Source organism: Myotis myotis, unplaced genomic scaffold (genome assembly GCF_014108235.1).
Source record: "Myotis myotis isolate mMyoMyo1 unplaced genomic scaffold, mMyoMyo1.p scaffold_m19_p_5, whole genome shotgun sequence".
Taxonomy (NCBI): domain Eukaryota; kingdom Metazoa; phylum Chordata; class Mammalia; order Chiroptera; family Vespertilionidae; genus Myotis; species Myotis myotis.
In genome coordinates, this window is record NW_023416357.1 from 72,300,462 (window position 1) to 72,311,124 (window position 10,663).

A 10,663-nucleotide genomic window follows, 5' to 3' on the forward strand; every position below is an offset into this window, starting at 1 on the left:
TGGACAGAGTCGGCGAAGAAGGAATGACACGGAGACAGCGTTCAGTTGATCAGCAGCCTAGCCAGGATCTCTAGCCAGGATCTCCAGCCAAGTTCTGGTCTGGATCTCCAGCGAAGTTCTGGTCAGGATCTCCAGCCAGGTTCTGTGTCCATGTTCTCTTGCTAGGTTCTCCAGCCAGGTTCTGTAGCCATGTTCCCTCACTAGGTTCTCCAGCCAGGTTCTGTCCAGGTTCTCCAGCCAGGTTCAGTCACCAGGATCTAGTCAGGTTCTCTTGCCATGTTCTATCCAGGTTCTGTAGCCAGGTTATGTCTCTAGGTTCTTCAGCCAGGTTCTCTCGCTAGGTTCTGTCTCTAGGTTCTGTGGCCAGTTTCTGTCCAGGATCTTTTGCCATGTTCTCTCCAGCGAAGTTCTTCTGTCTCTAGGTTCTGTGTAGGTTCTGTCTTCTAAGTTCTATCTTGTTACATCTGTATTTATACCAGTTGATTCCAATCTTATTAATCTCTATTCCAAAGGTTAGGGCGTTTCTTATCTCCATTCCAGGGAGTAAAGATTATGTAGCTTAAGCATGATTGTTCATAGTTAAAGTGATTAATTACCTGCCTGGCACTTAGTTAAGAGGTTTTAGTCCCTCCCTAACTTCAGGGGAAAATCCCTACCTGGGGAAACAACCTTTCTCAGAGACCTTGGTTAAAACACATAGTGCCAAGAAGGTGAGCAAACATATTAAGAACAGTATGCCATATATGCCAGGTCCCTTGAAACAGCAAGCATGGACCGGCTCCCGGCACCTTTGGAATACAAAAGCCTAAAAATTGCTATATGATTATGATAAATAATTAATGCATTATCCTATTCAGGATTCTTTACCTTACATGCCATAAATAAATAGTTACTATTTTTAAAAAAAAATTGAATAAATGTAAATATAAGTGAGAATTATATTTAAGTCCTTCCAAAGACATCATGTTATACTTCTTAAATAAGATGGCTTTAACTTCCTGGTTACCTGGGATAATCCCCCTGGTTTACTGCTCTTGCCCTAGCAAAGTGCCCCTTTCACCTACAAAGGTATCCTAGTTTGCATGATATATTATATGAACACCTAACCTACTCATAACCAAAGCCAGGTTGGCTCCAAGCATTCTGTTTAGTTTAAGCATAAAACAGATCCTGTCTTTCAGTAGGGTACAGCCTAGAATAATTTTCTACTTCAGGTTTATCTGATTCAGCTCGTAGGTGATGGAATATCCTGTCATAAATGCACATTATTTTGGAAATGAAAATATTTTCCTGTTGACATAATATGTGATTTCTAAGTTGATCCCATAAAATACAATTGAGCTTTTATATCTGATCTTTTTACTGCTTTGAGATCTTAAATAGTACTTTTCAGTGTTGCAGAATGCATTCATGATTTAACATTACCCTATGTCCAAATCTAAATCCATTTATTGCTGTGCGGCCCTTTCTCTCAGTAATATTGTTAACAGTTTTTCATTTAAGCATTTTATTTCCTTTCTTTATCAAATTTCTCTTAAAGCAACACAAGTAATGTGTGTTTTTTATTTTTTAAATATATTTTATTGATTTTTTTTTTTTATAGAGAGGAAGGGAGAGGGATAGGGAGTTAGAAACATCGATGAGAGAGAAACATCGATCAGCTGCCTCCTGCACACTTCCTACTGAGGATGTGCCCGCAACCAAGGTACATGTCCTTGACCAGAATTGAACCTGGGACCTTTCAATCCATAGGCCAATGCTCTGACCACTGAGCCAAACCAGTTAGGGCTACTAACCAGTTTGTTTTTTAAAATGAGACCTTAACCACCATTCAAATACTCTTTTAAAATAAATGATAGCACATTTTTAATGTGCTATGACAGCAATTTTCAACCTTTCTCATCTCATGGCACACATAAACTAGTTACTAAAATTCCGTGGCACAACAAAAAATATATATTTTTTGCCAATCTGACAGAAAAAATAGGTATAATTTTGATTCATTCATACCAGACGGTTATTGTTGTGTTGGCTGTTATTTTTTTTTTATTTAACAATCTAAGGGAAAAGAGGTCAGTGCCCCTGAATAAATAGTCAGGTATTGCATGTTTTAAAAATTCTTATGGTGCTCGCTTCGGCAGCACATATACTAAAATTGGAATGATACAGAGAAGATTAGCATGGCCCCTGCGCAAGGATGACACGCAAATTCGTGAAGCGTTCCATATTTAAAAAAAAAAAAAAAATTCTTATGGCACACTGGTTGAAATTGCTGCTATATGAAAATGCAAATTAGCATAGTTGGAGACAAAATAGGGAAAATGAGTGTATATAATTATTTAAAAAAATCAAAATACCTTTTGCAACCCTGAATTTGTATTAGAATCCTATTATATTAACCACCTCCTTGAATTATGTGGTTTATATGATGATACAGAGAGCTTGCTTTGACGAACTTATTCTTATTTACCATTATCATAATAGGGATACAATACAATCTTGTGGCTGTCTTGCAGCCATGCCAATACTAGGTTTATTATATTCTTTAGAAGTCACTGTATATCAATAAGTAGTATCTCAAGATCCTCCCTCTTAAGCTGTCTCTACCTAGTAGAACTTTGAGCAACTATAGATATATACTCAGGCTCAGGATTCCAATTTCACTTGCTCATACTCATAGTTTTATGCCACCTGTTGCTCACCCATAGCCATGATCTTATTTCACTACTCTCCTAGGGGGGAGTTTGATCCTAACCTATGGACCAGCAATCCTGGGGGTTTTCATAGAGTGTGGAACTGAGGATATGAGCAGTGGACCGTGCAAGGAAAATGATGATAGGAGGTCATTAGCAGAAACACTATCTGACATCAAGTTAATTATGATAAAATTAAAAACTATGCAGATATACTGGTGTTTTAATAACACTAATAAGATTGCTTGATACCATCTTCATTCAACATTCTATAAAGTGAATATACTAATTTATCATTTTTACATAGTCTATTTCCTTTGTGTGACATGACATTTTTGGCAAATAATTGGGGTTCCTAAGTCAGCCAGAACTGATTTTGCAGTTAACTGTATATGTACATAACTACAGTTAAGAAGCATTGTGGTCGTGTTACCTCCTGATAACTCTTCCTTCCTGGGAGATCGTAGAAATGCTTAGCCTGGCAGGACTAACTCAGATCCTGGTTTTCTCCGTTCATCCACCTGGTAGCTCTTGTCCATATGATATAGCATAGGATTCTTCACTCGTTACTTCCTAGATTATGATTTTGAGCAATATACCTATTTTTTTTACACTTCACCTTCCTTTCTTATGAAGTAATACACATCTGTATCAAGTTGTGAGTGAGAAACAAAATGGTGCTTTAAGGTATTTCATAGAGCCAGTAAGTTAGCTAGCTACCTGCACTTCAATAGTTACTTCCCCTGGAATAGGTTCACCACTAACTACAGACCATTTCTGGAGTATTTGCAATGATTGAGGCTGCAGACTTGAATCAATTGGTTTCATTAATCATTCCCATGAATCTGTGGAGTGCTAGAATTTTAGGAGGCTTGCTCACTTTCAGATGTTGCCTGTGGCTACTCATTAGGAGGAATATCCTCTGTATCCACATGCTATTTCTCATTCTCTGTGTTCTCTGTGCTCTCTGATCCAAGCTGTGTCTCTCTCTGAATTCTGTTGCCGAAGCTCTAGCTTTAAGTAGGAAGAATTGCATTTGGGCCAGGTATGATCTGCAAATGATTCTTTGTGCACAGAAATCCAGAGCTACACGTTACTTCCTATGGCTGTGATTCTAAACAACCCTTACCTACAACCACTTTGGAATTTGCTATCTATTTCAATCTGAACATTATAACAACTTTGCAAATAGACTACTTACCTATATCGAAGTATCAGATGAGCTTCAATGACAATATGTCATAGATTTTGAGATATCAAAAAGTATTCTGGGTTTCCCAATTGTAGACATATTTTCTCATTGCATTTATTCAGTAAATATTTATTGAACACCTTCCATGTTTCAAACATCATTTTAGGCATTAGACATTCAGCAGAGAACATGAGGGAGTGTGTTCAGGGGGCAGTTTTAATTTCGGAGAGGGTCAACATTTGAGAAAAAGTAAAGGAGCAAGTCGTAGCTCTTTGGGAAAAGAGCATTCCTGGCAGGGGGAGCAAATACAAAGTCCCGGCCAATTTATCTAAAAGAATTGGAATCAGTATCTCAAAGGGGTATCTGCCCTCCCATGTTTATTACAGCATTACTCACAATAGCCTTCGTATGGAAACAACCTAAATGTTCATTAACAGATGAACGGATAAAGAAAGTATGGTATACATTTATACTGGAGTATTCTTTAGCCTTAGGAAAAGGAAATCCTGTCATATGCAACAACATAGATGAACCTGGAGGACAGTATATTAAGTGAAATAAGCTAGTCACAGAAGAATACATACTGCATGGGTCCACTTGTATATGAGGTATCTAAAATAGACAAAGTCATAAAAACAGAGAGTAGAATGGTGGTTGGCAAGGAGTAGAGGCATGGAGAAATGGGAAGGTGCTGTTCAGTGGGTATAATATTTCAGCTACACATGATGAATAAGTTCTAAAGATCTATCGTAAAATATTGTGACTATAGTTAACAATACTGTATTGTGCACACAAAATTTTAAGAGAGTAGACCTTATGTTGTGTTCTTCCCACAATAAAAAAAAAGAACTAGGTTTTCAAAATACATGCTCTGAAACCTTACACCAGTTATCACAATGCCTCAAATTCCACCCTCTTTGATTATCCTGTAAGCCTAAAATTATTTCTGTCTTTTAAAGCACTATAGTAAAATCTGGATATGGCTGAAAAGAATAGTACATTTAACAATGAACACATCTCTGAGATTAAAGAATCTTTGGTAACGAGAAAGCAAGTTGTGTGATTACTGAAGTAATGTCTAACATTTGCTAAATACTTAACTGTTAAGCAATCAGGTGTCAAGATGGAAAATTAGGACCAAGCTAAAAGTAACAATCAAGCTTTTATCACTTCCTGTAACAGGAAAGAGGTAAAAAGTGGTGCCAACTCCCCAGAATTACACTATTTCCCCCTGGAATAGCACCAGCTGAAGGTCAGGTAGATGCAGCACAGGAGCCCTTGCAAAAAAGGCTTCTGCCTCTCTGTTGAGCTGTGGCCTATGGGGAAGCAGTGGGGAAAGAGATAGGAGTGACTAAGTCAACATGGGAAAGGCTTAGGATAAAGAAGTCTGTGGTAGAGGCACCTGGGAATTACCTTACCTGTACCCCTGATAAGAGGACCTCCAAATGGAATCTCATGGACTAGGACTGCATACACATGAGCATGGCTGACTTGAGTCCCTGAGTCTTGACTGTAACTCTCTCCAAAAAAAACTTCAGTGCACTGGCTATGCAGTAAATGTAGTATGAAAGGGGAGCTTCCCTCAAGGAGACCTGCCTGCAGAGCCTTATATGGTAATTGACTATGGTATGGCCTGAAACGTCACACAAGATATTAGCTTGAAGCCAGCCTTATTATTAACAGACTAGAGGCCCAGTGCACAAATTTGTGTACCATTGGGGTCCCTCAGCCTGGGCTGTGTGATTGGGCCAAAACCGGCTCTCTGACATCCCCCAGGGGGTCCCAGATTGTGAGAAGGAGCAAGCCAGGCTGAGAGACCCCGATGCATGATCAGGGCAGGGAGGGATGCGGAAGTTTGGCTAGCCAGGGAGTGATCACAGGAGGGCTCCAGGGCGTGTTCTATCTGTCTCACTCAGTCCAGATTGGTGGGACCCCCAGAAGGAAGCTAATGTACCAGTTGGAGCGTCTGCCCCCTGTTGGTCAGTGCATGTCATAGCGAGCAGTTGAGTGGTCTTAGCATATCAGCATATTATGCTTTGATTGGTTGAACAGATGACCTGACAACCGGACACTTAGCATATTAGGCTTTTATTATGAAGGATATTGAATGAGTGTAATAGCTAGATGCTTGCTAATGAATATAATGAAAGTGAAGGAAGCAAAATAATAAGTTGGGAGATGGGTTTTCTCCTTGGACAAACTTCATACTTTTTCCTACAAATGATCCTGAAAGAGTTTTATTAAGGCCACTTCAGATGTTTTAACTAGCTGAAAAAAAAATTGGGGCATATGCTGGGGGGTGGGGGCAGCCAGGGAGAGGTCAATGGGGGGAAAAGGAGACTTATGTAATACTTTAAACAATAAAGAATTTAAATTAAAAAAAAAATTTTGGTCAGCACAAGATAGAAGTAATATTGTATAAAAACCTGTCAATCTAGATTTTGATTATCTCTCCCATATAACTGGAAAAAAAGAAGATGAATCATTTAAATCAATGTTGCCGTAAGGGAAGAACCTCAGCCAGAATAATGTGCTTTAGAGACATAATTTCTTAAAAAACAAACAAACAAAAACAACAACCTACTAGAAGTGGATATAATTTTATCTGTCATTATCAATGAAATTTTTACCATTATATGTTAATGTGTGCTTTTCGTGGTAGACCTGATTGATAAGTACTTGGGGATTACTTTAAAATAAAAGGAACACTTTTCTTGGTTTAATCATTTTCCATATTGTAGTTTTCATAAACATGAGATACTGACACAGATAAATTTATATGCAAAAATATCTAAAAGCAATATTTAAATTTATTGGTTTGAAGTAGCACAGTCAGATATTCAGATATCTCAAATAGTAACACATTATCATAATTTTATATACCCCAAAGCATTTCTTTGAGATTTCAGATAGTAATGAGTGTGTTAGTGAATTTGTACTTTACAAATTTAATCACTCTAGCAAACTGGTCAGATGAAGTACCCTCCTAAATAGGATTTGGTTCTAATTTTCTTTATTTAAAAAAATCTAGATTGCCACACAAGTAAAAGTAACAAAATAGAGAAATTAAACCTTAAAAGCAACAATTACATATTCATTTCTGAACCTGAATCTGTATTTAAAATTAGGAGTTAGATGAAATAATTTCAAATTTTTCAGTTTTCTTTTTGTTGTTGTTAATAGGCATTTCTTCCTCATTTCTGTCTTTAGTCACTTTTCCCCCTACTTTAAATATGTTTACATCAGTGGAAAATAAGAACAATTGTCTGTCTTTTCATTATGTTCTTTATAATTTTAGTACAGTATTTTTCCTTATCCTTCTTTATCACATAAGTACCACATGAATATTAATAAGTTGTCAAAATTGCAAAATTATCTAGCTTACTTGGAATTCTGATGTAGTTCTTCAGGGTGCTAACTGTTAATCAGTCCTTGTATGTGTAAAGTGTTGGCTAGATATGTGATCCCTATCCTCAAAGGGTTTAAAATTTCACAGTTGAGATAGATATGCAAATGATAATTTATAATATAAATGAATCGAATGAATGAGGAGCAGTAGTACCCACACAACTGTATGAGCAATACATTGTTGATAAAGAATACTTCATAAAAAGAATAATGTTTAAGTATTAGTAGATGTAGTATATGCTGCAGATTCCCGTTTCAAGGCAACTATTCCTCCTAGATTCAGGGTATGTTTGCTGTTGGCATCTCACAGATTAATTCCCTCCCCAGCAAATGCCCTATGCCAGTGGTCGGCAAATTCATTAGTCAACAGAGCCAAATATCAACAGTACAATGATTGAAATTTCTTTTGCGAGCCAAATTTTTTAAACTTAAACTATATAGGTAGGTACATTGTTATTAACTTAATTAGGGTACTCCTAAGCTGGCCTTTGCTAAAAACGTTCTCAATCTGATTGAGGTACATTCGCTGAGGTCGACCCCTTCCAACTCTCCCATCCACACTCGTCTTGTATACTTGTTTCGTCTCCTTTCTGAAAACCGACTTCTGCGCATGGGCCACAAAGTTTCAATTGCACTGTACGTGTGCGCCCGCACGTGGTATTTTGTGGAAGAGCCGCACTCAAGGGGCCAAAGAGCCGCATGTGGCTCGTGAGCTGTGGTTTGCCTACCACTGGGCTAGGCCAAAGGGAGCTGCCTTATGAAATTTTAGGCCCCTTTTCTACTGGCAACGCAGTGGGTATGGAGGGCTACAAAGTTCACCCATTAGCCTCAATTTGGGTCATCTTTGCCAATTGAGAGTTACTGTGGCAGTGACTGGGGCCTCTGGTGCAATTCCACTCCAGTTCCAATCACCCTCTGTACAATCCTGCTTCTCTCACTCACTTTTAAGTATTGATCCCAGAGAGTATTCTCCAGTAACTCACAGGGAAACCAATTTCCATCTTTAAGTCTCCTTCCTGGGAAATCCCACATATGACTACCAATGCCAGGGGTGAGTGGTCAGAAGCACAGACTCTAAAATGGATTTTGAAACTGTGTTCCCCACTGGCTGATTGGCATCAAGGATTCATTACTGGGGCGGGGTGTAGTACTGTGCATGCTGTAGGGAAGTAATTGTTCAAAGTGGAAGAGTTTGGTACAGGATTGAGGAGCTGTAAAGGTGAGTGCAATCCGAATCCACTTGAGAAATTCTGGAAAAGTGATACATATAAGAATTAGAGAATTGGGTGTCTATTTCGGCTAATAGAGACCTTGGAGAAAGACAAGGTGAGGCTAGAGCTGATTAATCACCTGTTTCAGGCCAACTGTGAAACCAGAGGTCTAATTGGTAGGCTATAAAGAGACTTTCATTCCCTTAAGCTAGAGCAGTGATGGCGAACCTTTTGAGCTCGGCGTGTCAGCATTTTGAAAAACCCTAACTTAACTCTGGTGCCGTGTCACATATAGAAATTTTTTGATATTTTCAACCATAGTAAAACAAAGACATATTTTTGATATTTATTTTATATATTTAAATGCCATTTAACAAAGAAAAATCAACCAAAAAAAATGAGTTCGCGTGTCACCTCTGACACACGTGTCATAGGCTCGCCATCACTGAGCTAGAGGGGCAAGTGGAGGATCATGCCCAGAATTAATTACAAGGGTTGTAGAGTCCAGAGAATCCTCAAGTCTGGAAAGTCCACTATGCCAAGATCAAGGCCTTCGGAGAAGGAATGGTACACTGTGACTTGCAATAGGATCATTGGTATCTATCTATACATTAAAAGATTTTTAATTAAAAGGAGTTTTTTCAATTACAGTTGGAATTTAATACTACTTTGTGTTAGTTTCAAGTGTATAATACAATGGTTAGACATTTATATAATTTATGAAGTGAACCCTCGGATGTGTTTAGTACCCACTTAGCAACATGCAGTATTATTAACTATATTCTCTCTGCTGTATTTAGTATCCCTGTGACTATTTTGTACTATCAATTGGACTGTTATGCCATTCATCTTTTTCACTCAAACCCCAACCTCCATCCAGTCTGGCAACCATCAGTTTGTTTTCTGTATCTATGAATCTGTTTCTGTTTTGTTTATTCCTTTACATCGTTAGAGTCCACATATAAGTGAAATCAAATTGTATTGATTTTTCTCTGACTGACTTTTTTCACCTAACATAATACCCTCTAGGTCCATCCATGCTGTCTCCAATGGTAAGATTTCATTCTTTTTTATAGCAGAGTAATATTCCATTGTATATATGTACCATTTTTTCTTTATCCAATCATCTGTTGATCATCTTAGGTTGCTTCCATATCTTGGCTAATGTAAATAATGCTGCAGTGAACATAGGGACGCATATATCTTTTTGAAAATTGTTTGAATCCCCAGATTATCATAATTTTCTGGGTTTGGGAAGTGGCCCTCTCCTCCCAGTTAAAGGGTAACACTACCTTCTTGCTTGAAAACAATACAGAGGCTGCTGCCTTTGAAGATCACATCTAAGATTAACCCCTCCCGACCAGCATGGCTCATTGTTGAGATTCAGCCTATAAACCAGGAGGTCATGGTTTGATTCTCAGGGCACAAGCTGGGGTTGCAGGCTGGATCCCCTGCATGGGGTGTGCAGGAGGCAGCCTATCAATGATTCTCCCTCATCACTGATGTTTCTTTCTTTCTCTCTCTCTATCTTCCTTCCTCTCTGAAATATATATATATTTAAGATTTACTCCTGCCTCCCATTCTGATCATCAGATCAACAGTAACTCACAGTATAACCTAGCCAGGGAAAGGACAGGGCCTATTTGGAGAAAGGAGTTATATTGCAAAGGAATTGCAGAAACTAGTATACCGACAGCACTGAGAAAGTATCCTGCTGAGAGAGCTTCATCCAAGGGTTCAAAGCACACAGTTAAATGAAAAGAGTTTATCAATGTGGGAGCCAATCTTCAGAAATATAAACTCATAGATGTTTATAGTGCCTAAGGGTATATTTGTAAATAGATTTACCTTTTTTTAGATAAAAAATATTACAGATTTTTTAAAAAAGAATGAAAGGAGTTATTTTATAGGAAAAATAAAGTTCTGGAATTATGTAAGGAAAGAAAGTGGCTCAAGAAGAGGTAGCCAATCTGAATAGGCTAATGTCAGTTTTGACAATATGCTGTATGTTACTAGTCAAAGTTTGTAAAGTATTTTATTTCTGGTTTTATTTGTTTATTTGTTTTATTCTTGTTTTTTGAATTTATTCTTTTTTTGCACTTTAAGTTAATTTTCTCTATTATGTCATATAAGAGAATTTGACTTTTTTAAATTAGAAA

General features: G+C 37.8%; 1 non-coding gene across 1 annotated transcript; it reads left to right on the top strand.

The window, feature by feature from the left end:
• Window positions 1–2,125: 2,125 nt before the first annotated feature.
• LOC118657274 lies at window positions 2,126–2,232 on the top strand. Its single transcript, XR_004967969.1, has one exon. It is a non-coding gene; the product is annotated as a U6 spliceosomal RNA (small nuclear RNA).
• The last annotated feature ends 8,431 nt before the right edge of the window (window positions 2,233–10,663 follow it).